The following is a 19,086-nucleotide window of genomic DNA, read 5'->3' as shown; positions in this document are numbered from 1 at the left end:
CTCGCTGGGCAACACAGTCAGCATGGACGAGTTGGAACGAAGGGCCTGTTTCCATGCTGTATGACTCTATGTCCCTCTGACAACTCCCATGTCCTCCTGTAGGATGGTTCTTAAAACCTACCTTGTTAAACAAGCCTTAATTACCTCCTACTACAGTGATGGATTTTCCTTGGTAATGTGCTTAAGGATGCTTACTATGTTAAAGGCACTGTAATAGAATCATACTGTGTGAAAGCAGGCCCTTCGGCCCACTCAGTCTATGCCGACCGTCAAGCATCTACCCGACTCTTGTCTTTACCTCTCGCTGCCTTGGTGAAGCAGCCAGCATAATCAAAGACCCCACCCACCCGGGTCATTCTCTCTTATCTCCTCTTCCATCAGGTAGAAGATACAGGAGCCTGAGGACACATAACACCAGACTTAAGGACAGCTTCTACCCCACTGTGATGACTATTGAACGGTTCCCTTATACGATAAGATGGACTCTGACCTCACGATCTACCTTGTTGTGACCTTGCACCTTATTGCACTGCACTTTCTCTGTAGCTGTGACACTTCACTCTGTACTGTTATTGTTTTTACCTGTACTACATCAATGCACTCTGTACTAACTCAATGTAACTGCACTGTGTAATGAATTGATCTGTAGGATCGGTATGAAAGACAAGTTTTTCACTGCACCTCGGTACAAGTGACAATAATAAACCAATACCAATACCAACACCAATACTAATCCCATCTGTATTCTCCCCACATTCCCATCAACTCCTTTCAGATCCTACCACACAGACATACGCTTGGGTCCGTTTACAATTAACCTACTGATCCGTACGTCTTTGTGATGCGGGAGGAAACTGGAGCACCCGGAGGAAACCCACGCGGTCACAGGGAGAACGTACAAGCTCCACACAGACAGCACTGGAGGTCAGGACTGAACCCAGGTCGCCGGAGCTGTGAGGCAGCGGCTCTACCAGCTGTGCCTCTCTGCCGCCCAGAGCAGAGATACTCCCTGAAGACAAAAGAGACTGAAGACGCTGGAATCTGGAACAAAAACCAGAATGCTGGAAGAACTCAGCAGGTCAAGCAGCATCTGTGGAGGCAAAAAGTGTATGTTGATGTTTTGGGGCGACCCTGCATCAGGCCTGGGATGCTCTCTCCTGAGTGCTGTACGATATGCTTCCATACCTTGAATTGAGCCTTCCCCAATCACCATCCTACCTTCGAATCCCCACGCTGACAGTTTTTGTTGTATTTCCTGCCTTGTTTGGGAAGGTTGAGAAATGGGAGTAGTTCCCAAATAGGGAAAATGTCAGAAGCGATTATTAAGGTAGGTTAGGAAGATACAGGAGCCTGAAGGCACGTACCACCAGGCTCAAGGACAGCTTCTATCCAACGGTGATAAGACTATTGAACGGTTCCCTTATATGATGAGATGGACTCTGACCTCACAATCTTGCACCTTGCACCTTATTGTCTACCTGCACTGCACTTCCTCTGTAGCTGTGACACTTTACTCTGTACTGTTATTGTTTTTACCTGTACTACGTCAATGCACTCTGTACTAACTCAATGTAACTGCACTGTGTAATGAACTGACCTGTACGATCGGTATGCAAGACAAGTTTTTCACTGTACCTCGGTACAAGTGGCAATAATAAACCAATACCAATATCAATCTGGAGTGTTGCATTCAATTCCACTCATCCCATTATAGGAAGGATGTGGAGGCTTTGAAGAGGATGCAGAAGATGATTCCTGGATTAGGGGGCATGTGCTGTAAGGAAAAGTTGGGCAAACTTGGATTGCTTTCCCTGGAGCAACGGAGGCTGAGGGGAGACCTGATAAAAGTTTATAAAATTATGAGAGGCATAGATAGGGTAGACAGCCAGTATCTTTTTCCCAGGGTCGAAATGTCGAATACTAGAGGGCATGTATTTAAGGTGAGAGGGGGAAGTTCAAAGGAGATGTGCAAGGCAAGTTTTTAACAGAGTGGTGGGTGCCTGGAATGCGCTGCCAGGGGTGGTGGTGGAGGCAGATACGATAGAGTTGTTTGAGACTGTTAGACAGGCACATGAATATGCAGAGAATGGAGGAATATGGACCATGTGCAGGCAGAAGGGATTAGTGAAATTAGGTGTCATTAGCTTAATTAATTCTGCATAACATCATGGACTGAAGGGCTTGTCCTGTGCTGTACTGTTCTATGGTCTATGTTCTAAAGATGTTATAGCAGGGCTTTCAGAAAAATTCAAGGCAAAGGCAACGTGTTGCAATAAATAATCTGCTGGGGGAACTCAACGGGTCGAGCAGCATCTGTGGGAGGAAAGGTGATTGCTGAGGAAGGACTGTCCCTCCTCTTCAGTCCACCGATCACCTCATAGCACCCCTCCCCTTCTCCTCTCCATACCGGCCATCTCGCCTCTCCACTCTCAGTCCTGATACAGGGATTCGACCCAAAGAGTCAACAATTCCTTTCCCCCCCTACAGATGCTGCTCGACCTGCTGAGTTCTTCCAACAGATTGTTTGTTGCTCCAATTCCAGCATCTGCCGTCTCTGGTGTCTCCAGAATCAACATGGTTTTGTTAAAGTTCTTTGAAGAACTAAGATGTGCAGGATAAAAGAGCACTGGAGTATATACTATACTTAGATTTCCAGGAGTAATTGATAAGATGCAGTATTAAAAGTTGTTGTGGAAAATAAAAGATAATGGTGTAAAATGTGATATGTTGGTGTGGATAGGAGATTGGATGGTTGATAGGAAATAGAGAATCGGTATAAATTGGTCATTTTCTTATTGACAAAATATAATGAGTGATGTTCTGTGGGGATTGATGCTGGGGTTTTAATTTTTTACTATTTGTGTAATGACTTGGATAAAGGCACCAAAGGTATGGCTGTTAAGTTTGCTGATGACACCAAGGTAGATCAGAAAGTAAGTATCAAAGGGGGCATAAGATGGGATATAGGTAGGTTAAATGAGCGGACAAGTTCCTGGCAAATGAAGAAGCATGATTTGGGTAAATATGAAATTGTCCATTTTGGACAATAAAAGTAGCAAAACTGTAACACTATATTCTGTGTTCCGGCTCCCCTTTTACTACTTATGTATGGAATGATCCGTCTGACTGCCCCTCAGGGGATCGCGTGTGTGGTGGACGAGACGGATGAGATTATGGTGTGAAGTGTCGTGCGTTTTGCGGTTGCGGGCGTAGTGTTGCGCGGGTATTGGTTTTGGCCCGGTTGTTTCTTTCTGTACTAGATGTAGCGTGTTTGCTGTTGGTTGTTTTTGTAGTTTTTTTAAAAAGAATAAACGTTTTGTATGAAAAAAAATGATCCGTCTGACTAACACACAAACAAAAGCTTTTCACTGTATCTCAGTATGTGTGCCAATAATAAACTAATATTGCATGCAATTCTAGTCACCTCACTACAGGACATCGAAGCTTTAGAGAGGGTGCAGAGGAGGTTTACCAGGATGCTGCCTGGATTAGAGGGCATGTGCTATCAGGAGAGGCTGGACAAACTTGGGCTCTTTCCTCTGGAGCGGCAGAGGCTGAGGGGTGATCTGTTGGAAGTGTATAAAATTATGAGAGGCATAGACAAGGTGGATAAGCAATATCTTTTTCCCATTATTGAGTGATCCAATACCAGAGGGCATGCAGTTAAGGTGAGAGGGGGTAGATTCAGAACAGACGTGAGGGGTTCGTTTTTTACTGAGAGAGTGGTAGATGCCTGGAATGTGTTGCCTGATAGGGTGGTGGAGGCAAATTCATTGGGGGCTTTTAAGAGGGGTTTGGATGGGCACATGAATGAGAGGAAAATGGAGGGATATGGACATTCTGTAGGTAGGAGGGATTAGCTATGTCAGCACAACATTGTGAGCTGAAGGGCCTGTTCTGTGCTGTACTGTTCTATGTTCGATGATACCAATACAAATGTATCTAAATGATGAGTGAGTGCAGAGTTCTGACATGCAGAGGGATTTGGGTGTCCTAGAACAAAGGCTGGTATACAAGTGTAGCAAGTAATTAGTAAAGCTAACAGAATGGTACTGATTGTTGCAGGAGGAATTGAATATGAAAGTAGGGTTGAGTAGGGCATAGGTGAGGCAACATCCAGAGGACTGCTTAATGAATTATGTAAGTGCACTGAAAGTTGTTCAGAGAAGATTTACTGTACCAATACCTGGAATGGGTTGGTTGCCTTTTGGGGAAATATCAGACAGGACAGGCTTGTATAGAACATAGAACATTACAGCACAGTCCAGGCCCTTTGGCCCATGATGTTATGCCGACATTTTATCCTGCTCTAAGATCTATCTATCCCTTCCCTCCCACATAGCCCTCCATTTCCCTATCAATCATGTGGCTATCGAAGTGTCTCTTAAATGTATCTGTCCCCACAACCTCTGCTGGCAGTGCATTCCACACACCCACCACTCTCTGTGTAAAAATCTTACCTCTGATATCCCCCTATTACCTTCCTCCAATCACCTTAAAATTATGCCCCCTCGTGTTAGCCATTTTCACCCTGCGAAAAAATCTCTGACTGTCCACTCGATCTCTGCCTCTTATCATCTTGTACACCTCTATCAAATCCCCTCTCATCCTCCTTCTCTCCAAAGAGAAGAGCCCGAGCTCACTCAACCTATCCTCATAAGACATGCTCTCCAATCCAGGCAGCTGATGGAGTATCTGACAGAGTTCAGGAGGTGACTTGATTGGAACATCCAAGATCCTGAGGAGTCTTCACAGGGTGTATGTGGAGAGGATGCTAGGACCAGGAGTCACTGTTTAACAACCCAGTCATTTGATGGCCAGCTTCTGTCCTCTACTGCTCACCAGATGTGAGCTGGGATGTTTGGGGGCTGACTTCACTGGCTGTGAAGTCTGGAATCAGGAGACACCCAAAAGCAGCTGTGAGACAGCCACACTAACTCTGCACCACTGTGCAGTTTCTAGACGCTGTCAAACCAATGGAGGAAACACCACTGTGCCACTGCTGCTCTCTCAGGCTGGTGGACAACCTTGGTTTGTTTCCTGGGCATTGGAGGAGTCTCAGAATGGGGTTGTTGATCTTTCCACTTCATTGACACCAGCGATGCAAACAGTTTCAAATTAGTTGGCTGGATGTCTGGATTTGGACATTAGGCCCCTTTTGACTTGTAAATCAAGGTCCCATGAGGTCAGAAGGAGCCCAGCTCACATGTTACTCAGGCACTGGTGGAGCCTGTGAACATTCAGAAGGAGCTGGTCCAGTTGACGGAGGAAACAGATACCCTATAAGGCAGAATACTGTCTCAGCAGCACCATAGCTAGAAGGGTGCAAGGCATGACAAGTATGACACAACAGAGGAACTTGGGAATATGGGAACAGGAACATAACAGGTGTGATCGCACAGGAATGTTGGAATAGAAACATACAGATTGTGGGAATAAAAGCTCTGGAACTTGGAGTAAAAACACAGGCACATCAGAATCGGAACCAAAATGGGAATATCGAAACACGGCGACAGGAATGTGGGAACACTGGAAAGGAGGAATCGACTCATGGGGATTTGGGAATACGATTACAGGAATAAGGGAAAATTAACACAGGAATAGCAACTTGGGAATGTGGAAATAGACACATGCAAACAGGAGTAAGGATATCTGAACACAGGAAAAAGATGGGAATGGAACAGAGAAAGAATATAGGAACAAGGGAATAGGAACTTGGGAACAGGGGAACAGGAACAGAGAAACACGGGAGTTGGAAGGAGTAAAAACAGGTTGATATGGAAATGGGAGCAAAAGAATTCTTAACTGAGCCCCTCCCCTTGGTTCGTTTGGGGGGGGAAGCATTTAACTATTTGTCTTTGTGTGAAGAAGTGGTAAATTGGTCAATTGGTTTTTTATTGTCGCATGTACCGAGGTACAGTGAAAAACTTGTCTTGAGGCCAAGTCCCACTCTTGCCTCTTTCATGATTATGGCCTTAAACCCCATCCCCTGCACAGTACACCGACCCCACTGTAACACTGACTCTCCTTGCCCAGAGCTACCTGGCACATAGAAAAAAAAGGAATAGGAGGCCATTTCTGCCCCTTGAGCCCATTCTGCCAATAGCATCATGAATCTAGCTCCCTTTACTCAACTTTTCCCCACTTGTTTTCTATCACAGAAGCCAGCCTCTCCTCCACGGACTCTGTCTACACCTCACTGTCTCGGGAAAGCAGCCAGCATAATCAAGGACCCCTCCAACCCCGGACATTCTCTCTTCTTCCCCCTTCCATTGGGCAGAAGCTACAAAAGCTTGAGGACACATACCACCAGGCTCAAGGACAGCTTCTATCCCGCTGTTATAAGACTCTTGAACAGACCTCTTGTGCACTAAAGATAAATTCTTGATGGAAAAATGTTTCAAATTTCTACCCTATCTGGGTGGGGAATTGTTTCCTGTACACCAAGAAAAACCTGACTCCAGCAAAGACCATTGTAAACTCGAGGAATATCACTTCATCTTTCGTTCAGGCCTGGTGCAGCCTTTCAATAATTCAGATAACCAGCCTTTCCTGTTTGTGAAAGAAATGGCCAGTTCTGATGTCAGGTCACCCACCTGTAACACTCTGGGTGAAAAAGTTGCCCCTCACATTCGTGTTAAATCTCTTCCTTCTCACCTTAAACCCTCTAGTTCTTGATTCCCCAACCCTGCAAAAAAGATTGTGTGATTTCACCCTCTCTGTGCCCCTCATGATTTTATACACTGTTCAATGTTAATTCTGTTTCTCCCACCACAGATGCTGCCTGACTGATGAGTATCTCTAACATTTTCTGTTTGTATTGCAGGCAGCAAGGATTGAAAGAAATGACTAGATAAAAAAGACATAAATACCAGGTGAGGCAATGGGACTGAACTCCAGTGCCCTTCTTGAAAATATTGCCAAGGAATCCATCAGTTTTGATGGACAGCTCTTTGGTTTAGCATCCCATCAAAGTCTCCTATTCGAGATAAACGTTAAAAATCCACTGTAAGTACCAAACACGCCTCATCAAAAGCTTCAGACTATATCTGGCAATGGACAGAAGAGTCCCTTTAAGAATGACGCCTCAAGCACCAAGATAGGAAGTAATCCAATGTTATACTGTTCTGCTTTGTACAACAATCTATATAAACCTACAGCCAACTGTATAATTCTGTCAACCCAGAATACGAGATATCAACGCATCCTGGACTGATTTAAATGTTTCTTCAGCTGTTTCCACTGCGTTGGCCACTTCCTCTGAATTGTTTCAACATTGGTGTAAACTTACTGAAATTTCTGCTTTCTAATAAAATGCAGATGGAAAATCTGTAACATCAGTCCTCACATTAACTGTACAAGAGCACAGCTCTCAAAGGCACACACATTCCCAGCAGCTTTACTACACGGCCAGTCAAGAAGAAATGTCGTTTCCCGTTATCTCCCCACTTCTGCAATCTCCTCCAGCTCTGCAGACCTCCAGGACCTCTGCATTCCTTGGTATTGGTATTGGTATTGGTATTGGTATTGGTATTGGTATTGGTGTTGGTATTGGTATTGGTATTGGTATTGGTGTTGGTGTTGGTATTGGTATTGGTATTGCTATTGGGATTGGTATTGGTATTGGTGTTGGTATTGGTATTGGTATTGGTATTGGTATTGGTGTTGGTATTGGTATTGGTATTGGGATTGGGATTGGTATTGGTATTGGTATTGGTATTGGTGTTGGTATTGGTATTGGTATTGGTATTGGTATTGGTATTGGTATTGGTGTTGGTGTTGGTATTGGTATTGGTATTGGTATTGGTTTATTATTGTCACTTGTACTGAGGTACAGTGAAAAGCTTGTCTTGCAAACAATTGATCAAGGTCAATTCATTACAGTGCAGTTACATTGAGTTAGTACAGAGTGCATTGAGGTAGTACAGGTAAAAACAATAACAGTACAGAGTAAAGTGTCACAACTACAGAGGAAGTGCAGTGCAATAAGGTGCAAGGTCACAACAAGGTAGATCATGAGGTCAGAGTCCATCTCATTGTATAAGGGAACCATTCTTATCACAGTGGGGTAGAAGCTGTCCTTAAGTCTGGTGGTACGTGCCCTCAGGCTCCTGTATCTTCTACTCGATGGAAGAGGAGAGAAGAGAGAATGACCGGGGTGGGTGGGGTCTTTGATTATGCTGGCTGCTTCACCAAGACAGCGAGAGGTAAAGACAGGGTCCAAAGAGGGGAGTCTGGTGTCCGTGACATGCTGGGCTGTGTCCACAACTCTGCAGTTCCTTGCGGTCCTGGGCAGAGCAGTTGCTGTACCAAGCCGTGATGCATCCAGATAGGATGTTTTCTATGGTGCATCGGTAAAAGTTGGTGAGAGTCAAAGGGGACAAACTAAATAACCTCTGATGCCTATCTCTTGACAATCCCTGAATATAAGGGATGGTGGTGGAGGCAGATGCGATAGAGACGTTTGAGGCTCTTAGAAAGGCACTGAATATGCAGAGATATGCAGAGAATAAAGGGATTCGGACCATGTGCAGACAGAAGGGATTAGGCGTCATCAGTTTAATTAATTCAGTCCAACATCATGGGCCAAAGGGCCTGTTCCTGTGCTGTGCTGTTCTATGTTCTATGATCTATGTAATTACTCCCTCACTGGCAACCATGTTGTCAACTCTGTCTCTCTCGCTTTCTTCATAAACACTGCTCAAGGCCTGACTGACCAAGATTTTGCTGCAGAGAGTTGTGGGCACAGCCCAGTATATCACGGACACCAGCCTCCCCTCTTTGGACTCTGTCTTTACCTCTCGCTGTCTTGGTGTAGCAGCCAGCATAATCAAAGACCCCACCCACTCAGGACATTCTCTCTTCTCTCCTCTTCCAACGGGTAGAAGATACAGGAGCCTGAGGGTACGTACCACCAGACTTAAGGACAGCTTCTACCCCACTGTGATAAGACTATTGAACGGTTCCCTTATACAATGAGATGGACTCTTGACCTCACGATCTACCTTGTTGTGACCTTGCATCTTATTGCACTGCACTTTCTCTGTAGCTGTGACACTTTACTCTATACTGTTATTGTTTTTACCTGTACTACATCAATGCACTTTGTACTAACCCAATGTAACTGCACTGTGTAATGAATTGACCTGTACGATTGGTATGCAAGACAAGCTTTTCACTGTACCTCGGTACAAGTGACAAAAATAAACCAATACCAATACCAATAATATTTCTTCATGTAGTTCAGTGTCAAATTCTGCTTAATGATGTCCTCAGGAAGCACTTTGAGATTTATTGCTACATCAAGGTTGTTATGCAGATGTAAGCTCTTATTATTCTTTTATGAGGCACCTTTAGAGACAAAAGTAGAGATATTCAGTTGTGGCACGGCGGTTCCGTCACTAGAGCTGCTGCCTCAGTTCCACTGATGGATCCGGTTTCAATCCTGATCTCCAGTGCTGCCTGTGTGGAGTTTGCATGTTCTCCCTGTGACTCTGTTTTCTCCTAGCGTTCTAACTTCCCTCCATATCCCAAAGGCATCTGGGTCAAGTGTGTAGGTGAGTGGTAGAATCTGGAGGAAGTTGGAATTGGAATTGGAATTGGTTTATTATTGTCACATGTACCGAAGTACAGTGAAAAACTTGCCTTGCAGACCGTTGATACAGATCAATTCATTACACCGTGCTTCAAGGTAGTACAAGGGAAAAAGAGAACAGAATGCAGAATAAAGTGTTACAGTTACAGAGAAAGTGCAGTGTAGGTAGACAATACCTGTGTAGCAGTTAGCGTAACACTATTACAGCGCCAGCAATCCAGGTTCAATTCCGGCCATTGTCCGTAAGGAGTTTGTACGTTCTCCCCGCGTCTGCGTGGGTTTCCTCCAACATTCCAAAGACGTACGGGTTAGGAAGTTGTGGGCATGCTGTGTTGGCGCCAGAAGTGTGGCGACACTTGCGGGCTGCCCCCCAGAACACTCTTCGCAAAAGATGCATTTTACTGTGTGTTTCGGTGTACGTGTGACTAATAAAGATATCTTATCTTATCTTATAAGGTGCAAGATCATAATGAGATAGATTGTGAGGTCAAGAGTCCATCTTGTCGTACTGGGGACCATTCAATAGTCTTATAACAGCAGGTTAGAAGCTGTCCTTGAGCCTGGTGGTATGTGCTTTCAGGCTTTTGTATCTTGATGAGAATGTGGGGAGAATAAAATGGGATTCGTGTAAGATTAGCACAAGTGGGTGGCTGAAGCTCAGTGCAGACTTGGTGGGCCAGAGGGCCTGTTCTCCTTGCTGTATAACCCTACAGTTCTATGAGTTAAACTGGAGAGGGTGCAAAAAGATTTACGTGGATGTTACTGAGACTGGAGAGGCTGGTTAAGCTAGGACTTCATTCCCTGAAGCATAGGAGGCTGAGGGGTGACATTATAGAGGTTTATAATATAGTGAGGGGCGTAGATAAGGTGAATTGTCACAGTCTTTTCACCAGGGTAGGGAGTCTAAAACTAAAGATGCAGGTGTAAAATGAGAAGGAAAAGATTTAAAAGGAAACTGAGGGGCAACCTTTTCACAAAAATGGTGGTGGATATATAGAATGAGCTGCCAGAGGAAGTGTTAGAGGTGGGTACAAATACGACATTTAAAAGACGTTAGGAAAGGTTCATGGGTAGGAAAAGTTGAGAGGGATGTGGGCCAAACAAAGGCAAATGGGACCAGCTCAGTTAGGCAACTTGGTCAGCATGGACGAGTCGGGCCGAAGGGCCTGTTTTGTCGCTGCATAACTCTATGGCTCTATGAGTTGCTATTCAAAAGGCTCATTCCTTTCAGGTTGAGAAGGCAGAAAAGCAGTCAGGGATCCTGTTTCATTAGTGCTGGGCTATGCCCCTAGAGAACACAGTTAGAGAAACAAGATCTCTTTATGTGGCTTTAATTTCTTGTATATTTACATGTCTAATTCCAAACCACACGGGCAGGATCCAGAAAGCACTCATCAACACCTCCATTTTAAGAGAGATGTCATTTTAAACAGCTCTCTGAAAGGAAGTATCATCAGTGTTGAAAGGTTTAAGGAGCATATGCAAAGCTGAGAATAGTGTCTCTATTCTGTACTAGGGTTTCAACTGATCTACTCAAAAGGTCCCTGCTTCTCTCTGTGAAAAAACACTGCTAACTGCAGAATCAGCCTCTATTATTTGAGCACAGCTAGTGGGGTCACAGCCCCACAACACCAGACACCCGGGTTCAATCTCGATCTCTGCAGGTTCTGCCAGTGTGGAGTTTGCACCTTCTCCATGTGACCGCGTGGGTTTCTTGCAGGTGCTCCGATTTCCTCCCACATCTCAAAGCCGTGCGGGTTGGAAGTTTAATTGGCCACTGTAAATTGCCCCTGGTGTTCAGGTGAATGGTAGAATCTGGAGGGGGGTGAGTTGAAGAGAATTTGCTCCAGGGAAACAAGCCCAGCCTATCCAATCTTTCCCCGTAACTAAAGTCGTCCAATCCAGGCAGAATCCTGATAAATCTCACCTGCACATCACATCTTTCCTTTTGTGTGGTGACCAGAACTGCAGACAATACTTCAAGTGTTTTGTAAAGCTGCAACAAAGTCCCAGCTCATATTCTTTAATAAACGTTATTTATACAGCACGGTAACAGGCCCTTCCGGCCCAACAAGCCCGCGCTGCCTAATTACACCCATGTTAATCCACTAACCCGTACCTCTTTGGAATTTGGGAGGAAACTGGAGCACCCGGAGGAAACCCACACAGACACGGGGAGAACATACAAGCTCCTTACAGACAGCAGCGGGAATTGAACCTCAATCGCTGGCACTGTAATAGCATTATGCTAACCGCTACACTACCGTGCCACCCGAATGCTAATTCTAATGTCAAAGCACTTCTATATTTGCCTCGAAAATTGTTCCTCTAGAGTGACCTCTAGGCTGTTATGCCTTGGCTAATAAAGCCAACTACCCCATGTGCTTTCTTATCCATCTTATCCACCTGTCCTGCTGTGGACATGCACTCCTTCTGTACCTCTACATTGATCAATAGCCAATCATTTATCATGTAGTCTCCTGTTTTGGCTGACCTTACACAACATTACCTTAGAACTCTTCTGCACCGAATTCCATTTACCACTTTCTCCTGTCCACCTGACCAGTTCCATTGACACCTTACTGGAGCCCACATTTCCTTCCTCACTATTAAACACACTGCTAGATTTGAGCTGTAGAACAGGTGGGAATAGGGCTGGTGGTACATCTGGCTGGAAGTGAAGGGAAGATGATGTTTCTGTTTTTGTAGGTTGCAGATATTGGCTTCCATAGAACTAACAATAGGAAAGATTTAGAGGGATATGGGCCAAATGCGGGCAAATGGGACTAACTTTGATAAGATAAGATTTCTTTGTTAGTCACATGTACATCGAAACACACAGTGAAATGCATCTTTTGCGTAGAGTGTTCTGGGGGCAGCCCGCAAGTGTCGCCACGCTTTCAGTGCCAACATAGCACGCCCACAACTTACTAACCTGTACGTTTTTGGAATGTGGGAGGAAACTGGAGCACCCGGAGGAAACCCACGCAGACACAGGGAGAACGTACAAACTCCTTACAGACAGTGGCCGGAATTGAACCCGAGTCGCTGGCCCTGTAATAGCATTACGCTAACTGCTAGATTACCATGTCTGCCCCATCTTTGCATCTTGGTTGGCATGAATGAGTTGGGCCTAAGGGCCTGTATCGGTGCTGTATGACTCTATAGCTCTAATCCTACTTCTTTTCAAATATGAGTTGTTCATATGCCCAAGAGAAGCATCTCTTTAAACCCAGTGAAGGATTTAATTAGTGCCTCGTGACTTGTGTTCTCAATAATATTCATGAAATTGTCAAGACAATTTCTACCACAAGTTTTCCAAGGATGTAGACAGAAGGATATAATTTTGGGAGAAGTAGTATTGAAAAATTCCAAACTGGAAGAACAGTGGGAGGATACTGTTTTAACTTTCCTTGTGTAACGCTGAGGAACTTCTCAATATACTTTGAAGTCCATTAACCATTGTGGTACATGAAGAGGTCAATATGTAAACACTGCAACACCTCATCAGTGAAGAATGGTCAGTTCATTGGTATTAGGTGAAAGAAGTACATTGACCAGGATATTGGCAAACTCCCTCCACTCACGTGCCATCGTCATTGCCCATCTAAACAGACCTTGTGCTTTAGGAACTCATCGGAAACCTCAAAGCTCAGAACTACTACTGTTACATAAGCTAACCAGGATTTCATGGGGTCTAATCTTGCAGAATGCCATCGGGGATCACAGCAATAAAGAGGACAAAAAATGTCAGAAGGATGGTGCATCCACAAAGAGGCTCTGATGAGTCTTTATGAGAAGTCTGAAGGTCTAAATGGTCCGAGGAGACTGAGGAAAATGGTGATGAATAAAAAGACCTGAGTCCAAGAGAGAGAGTCACTGAGGAAAGTAGCTTCCTAAATGGGTGTGCTCCCTCAATGAAAAGACTAGAGATCATGGAGGCAAGGTCAATCAATGAGAAGTCCAAGGTTCTAAGGAATGGTCACGCTTAACAAGGGCTCAAATGATCCGAGAAGGATGGCGATCCAATATGACCAAGGTTGCAGGTGGGTTAGATGTTCCATAAGGTGGCCTAGAATTAAACATACTCTGGGTGAACAAATTTATTCCAACATCTGGAAGACCAAGGGTTTTGAAAAGATGGCTATTGAAAGAGAAGGTCTGAGGGATAGGCACTTAACAACATTAGAGGCAAAGAGGGGAGATCGCATTTTAGGAAGACCAAAGGTCCCAGAGGAATGATCACTCAATAAGGAGGTGAATTGCCCCAGAGATGGTCATTCAGTGAGTAGGACAAGACCTCAGGGGATAGCTTCTTGATGAGACCAAGAAGGATGATTGCCCCATATGAGCAATGGTCTCTGATAGATTGGATGCTCAATGAGAATTCCAGAGACATCAAATCTTCCCAAGACTGCAGGAAAACACAGAGAGTTGTGAACATAGCCCAGTCCATCACGAAAACCAACCTCCCCTCCGTTGACTCTGTCTACACTTCTCACTGCCTTGGGAAAGCAGACAACATAATCAAGGACCCCTCCCACTACGGCCATTCTCTCTTCACCCCCTCCCATCGGGCAGGAGATACAAAAGCTTGGGAACATGCACCACCAGGCTCAAGGACAGCTTCTATCCCACTGTTATAAGACTCTTATACGATAAAGATGAACTCTTGATCTCTCAATCTACCTCACCATGGCCCTTGCACCTCAATTGTCTACCTGCACTGCACTTTTTCTGTAGTAGTAATACTATATTCTGCACTCTTTTTTTTCCCCTTTTGTGTTACCTCAATGTCCTTTTGAATGGAATGAACTGTACGCATGGCACACAAACAAAAGCTTTTCACTGTATGTTGGTACGTGTGACAATAGTAAACTGATTATCAATTACCAAATAACCAAAGCTGTTCTCTAGTGGCAGCTACGTCTAAGTCCCATAGGACTATCATCCTTCCCCAAACTGAGGCTTATGTGCAGGAAACCCTGTACTAATCACAAAAAAATCCTGAAGATTTAATAGTCCACCCAGAACCCATAACTCCTGCTGGCAAACTCAGTGACAAAATCAATGATACAATAAGCAATTAACTGAAATATTCTTTGGAAGTTTTATAAGGAAATTGCAACACTAATGTCATGTGACTGTATCTGAAGAGTTTGATTGGCAAAACTGTTTAATGCACCAGAATTGGCTGCAAGCTGGTGAAAACCTGACCACCACATCCTAAAGAGATTGAGACACAAGAGATGTAGATGCAAAAGCTGTCTCCAGCTTCACCCTCCCTTCCACCCAACCTGGCTCCAGCTGCCCTTTTCCTTCCTTGTCGATTTCCACCTATCACCCACGTCCCTCTGTCCCCGACTCCCCCACCTGGCTCCATCTGACATCCTTCACCCCTCCTTGGTCCACTGGCCTCTGTTTCATCACTCCCTTATACGGGCTATCTTCCATCTCCGCTCTCAGTCCTGACGCAGGGTCTGGACCTGAAACATCAACAATTTCTTTCCCCCCTCCCCAGCACAGATCCAGCAGTGTGTTTTTTGCTCCTAAAGACATCGTTCCCTGGTTTAGTTTACATCAGGATCCAGAACCTGCATATTAAGACATTGTCAGGACCAATACATTCTTTGTTCATGCATCCCCATTTCCATTTTCAAAGCCTTTGTCCAGATGTATAATACAGAATGGCCACGTAAGCATTCAAGCTCTCTTAACAATGGTGGCACTGCACTGGTTGAGACACCTTCCAAACCTACATTAACTCCAAGTATCTCCCAAATGTTTCTGCTTCTGAGTGCAACAACATGCAATAAAATTAATACAGGTTAGTCTATTAATCTAAAAACAATATTGGGAATTATACCCCACCCTCTAACTTCACTAGAACTTGTCACGGTTCTGAGTGCTGGTTCTCGATTCTGCCCCTTATCCCCATTGATGGTGCCTTGATGGTTTCCATGCACTACTATTTGCCTAATGACACACACCTGAGTTCTATCAGGAGACTAGTATAAGAACCCTGGTTTCACAAACACTGGTTGCCAGGTTATTGGTCTTTCTCTGGGTGTACTTCATCTCTTGGCTGCTTTGAGCCATTAACTCTGGAGCAGTCCTGGTTTTGCGGATCCTGTTTCCCTGTCAGGACTCTTGTCTTAGAGTCCCGAGGCAAGATTCCTTCTGTTCGCTGTTCTGCGTTTGGTACCGAGGAAGCATCCAGACTCCAGTCTTGTTCTGGTGTTCCACATTTGGGTTCTCCGCAATCTCGCTCTTTGTGTGACATTATGACAGAACTAAAGACTATATTTGTACATGACTACTTCAATACGTCAAAAATTGGGTTACTGGTTAAATATGACACTGGTACATAAATACTAGTTTACTAAATTAAATACTGGTTTAAAAAGTTGGTTAAATACAAACTCGATCTCCTGATCTACCTTGTGGTGGCCCTTGCATCTTATTTATCCACCTGCACTGCACTTTCTCTATAGCTGCAACACTATATTCTGCATTCTGTTTTCTGTTTACTACCTCAATGTAATTATGTACGGCATGATCTGTCTGGATGGCACGCAAACAGAAGCTTCTCACTGTATCTCAGTACATGTGACAATAATAAACCGATTCCAATTCTAACCGTGGATTGTTGGAGGGAAACACAACACTTCAGGAAGATCCTTCAGGGAAGGAAGCCTACCACCCTCACCCAGTCTGGCTTGTATGTGATTCCAGACCCACCACTGTGATTAGCTCCTAATTGTCCTCTGAAATGATGGAAGTAACCCTCTCAATTCACAGGTAGGCAATAAAAGCTGGCATTAACGGCGAGGTCCACATCCTGTGATTGAACAAATAAAGCCGACTGACATCTCAACCAGCGGAAACCTAGGTGTCCACCGCTTCTTGGGTTAGTACCAGTTGGATAAACAAGTAGTGTTCCTAGGATAAAGAAGTTACAGCGTTGCATTTATTTAGTGCCAGGTGTCCCTGAAGGTTTGCAACCAGCTGTCAAAAGCTGTCAGGGCCTCAGACAAAGGTCTCATCCAAAGGTTCAGTGCTCCCACACTGGATTCTCAGCCTAGATCTCTGCACTCAAGTTGCAGGAGTGGGGTTTGAACTCACAGCCTTGGAACTCAGAAGTAAATGTGCTAGCCACTGAGCCACAGCAGCCACATAACTGAGCACCTACTGAAACTCCATGCTCTCTACTCAAGGCTAAAGAAATTTGGCCTGTCCCCTTTGAAGCTCATGAATTTTTATTGATGCACCTATCCAGGTTCATCAACAGATTGGTTTGTCAACTGCACTGCCCGAGACCACAAGGAACTGCAGAGCGTTCACAGTTCAGCACACCATGGAAACCAGCCTCCGTCTCTGGACTGGACTCTGCCTGCACTTCTCACTGCCTCGGTAAAGCAGCCAACATGATCAAAGACCCCACCCACACTGGATGTTCTCCTTCCCCCTCCCATCAGGCAGAAGATACAAAAGCCTAAAAGCACGTACCACCAGGCTCAAGGTCAGCTTCTATCCCGCTGTCAGAGACACAAGAAATTCTGCAGATGCTGGAATCTGGAGCAATACACAAAAAGTGCTGGAGGAACTCAGCAGGTCAGGCAGCATCCGTGGAGGGAAATAAACAGTCGACGTTTCGGGCCGAGACCCTTCATCACGACTGGAAAGGAAGAGGGCAGAAGCCAGAATGTGGGAGGAGGGGGAGGCAGGCATTGGATAGGTGAGTCCAGGTGAGAGGTGAGTCCAGGTGAGAGGGGGAAGGTAGGTGGGTGGGGGAGGGGGAGAAGATGTAAGAAGCTGAGAGGTGACAGGTAGAAGAGGCGAAGGGCTGAAGGAAAAGGAATCCAGTAGGAGAGGGCAGTGGACCATGGAATGAAGGATGGGGGAGGGGAGGAGAGGAGGTGGGCAGGTCATCAAGGCGGGGGAAGGGAGCCACAGGAATAATAGAAGGCAAAGGAGTTGGGGGGGGGGAGGAAAAAGAGGGGGTAGGGTTACCGGAAGTTAGAGAAATTGATGTTGACGCCGTCAGGTTGGAGACTCCTAAGGCGGAATATGAGGCGTTGTTCCTCCAACCTGCGTCTGGCCTCAACATGGCAGTAGAAGAGGCCATGGATAGACATGTCGGTATGGGAGTGGGATATGGAACTGAAGTGGGTGGCCACCGGGAGGTCCTGGCTGTTGCGACGGACAGAGCGAAGGTGCTCGACGAAGCGGGTCACCCAATCTACGTCGGGTCTCACTGATGTACAGGAGGCCACACCGGGAGCACCGAATGCAATAAATGACACCCTCAGACTCACAGGTGAAGTGCTGCTTCACCTGGAAGGACTATCTGGGGCCCTGAATGGTGGTGAGGGAGGTGGTGTAGGGACAGGTGTAGCATTTGGTGCGATTGCAGGCATAAGTGCCAGGGGGGTTATCGGTGGGGAGGGACGAGTGGATAAGGGAGTAGCGGAGAGCGCGGTCCCTATGGAAAGCGGAGAGTGGGGATGAGGGGAAGATGTGTCTGGTGGTGTGATCCCATTGGAGGCAGCGGAAGTTGCGGAGAATGATGTGTTGGATGCTGAGGCTCATGGGGTGGTAGGTGAGGACAAGGGGAACCCTGTCCCTGTTATGTCAGGCGGGGAGGGGGTGAGGACAGACTTGTGGGAAGTGGAGGAGATGCGGGTGAGGGCAGCATTGATGGTGATGGAAGGGAAGCCCCGGTTACTGAAAAAGGACATCTCGGATGATCTGGAATGGAAAGCCTCATCTTGGAAACAGATGCGGTAGAGGCAGAGGAACTGGGAGAAGGGAATGGTGTCCTTACAAGTGACAGGGTGGGAAGAGGAGTAGTCAAGGTAACTGTGGGAGTCAGTGGGTTTGTAGAAGATGTCCGTGGTTACTCTGTCTCCGGAGATGGAGACAGAGAGATCCAGGAAGAGGAGAGAGGTGTCGGAGACAGACCAAGTGAATCTGAGGGCAGGGTGGAAGTTGGAGGAAAAGTTAACGAAGTTGATGAGCTCAGCGCAGGTGCAGGAAGCAGCCCCAATGCAGTCGTCAATGTAGTGGAAAAAGAGTTGGTGGGCGCTACTGGTCTATCCCGCTGTTATAAGACTATAATAGTCCCCTAGTACGATAAGATGGACTCTTCACAATCTTCCTCGTCATGGCCTTGCACCTTATTGTGTACCTGTACGGCACCTTCTCTGTAGCTGTAACACTTTATTCTGCATTCTGTTATTGTTTTCCCTTGTACTACCTCAATGCACTGCTGTAATGAAATGATCTGCATGGATGGCGTGCAAAACAAAAGTATTTCACTGCACCTCGTTACATGTGACAATAATAAACTAATTTACCAATTTACCGAAGAATCTCCAAGACCCAAGACTCTTCCTATTGGACATACATAGCCTTGAATTCCTGAGCTCTGGAAGCCTTCCAGTGGAAGATATGATAAGGAGGAACACCCACACAGACAAGTTGGGTTG

General features: G+C 45.6%; 1 protein-coding gene across 1 annotated transcript in view; it reads right to left on the bottom strand.

Moving 5' to 3' along the window:
* Window positions 1-19,086, bottom strand: part of LOC127576911 (protein Wnt-6-like) — an 88,565-nt gene that overhangs the window by 42,412 nt on the left and 27,067 nt on the right. The gene's annotated exons all lie outside the window — the stretch shown is intronic.

This window comes from Pristis pectinata, chromosome 1 (genome assembly GCF_009764475.1).
Source record: "Pristis pectinata isolate sPriPec2 chromosome 1, sPriPec2.1.pri, whole genome shotgun sequence".
NCBI classification, from domain to species: Eukaryota; Metazoa; Chordata; class Chondrichthyes; order Rhinopristiformes; family Pristidae; genus Pristis; species Pristis pectinata.
The sequence above is the reverse complement of the archived record's forward strand: the minus strand, read 5'-3'. Positions and strand labels throughout refer to the sequence as shown.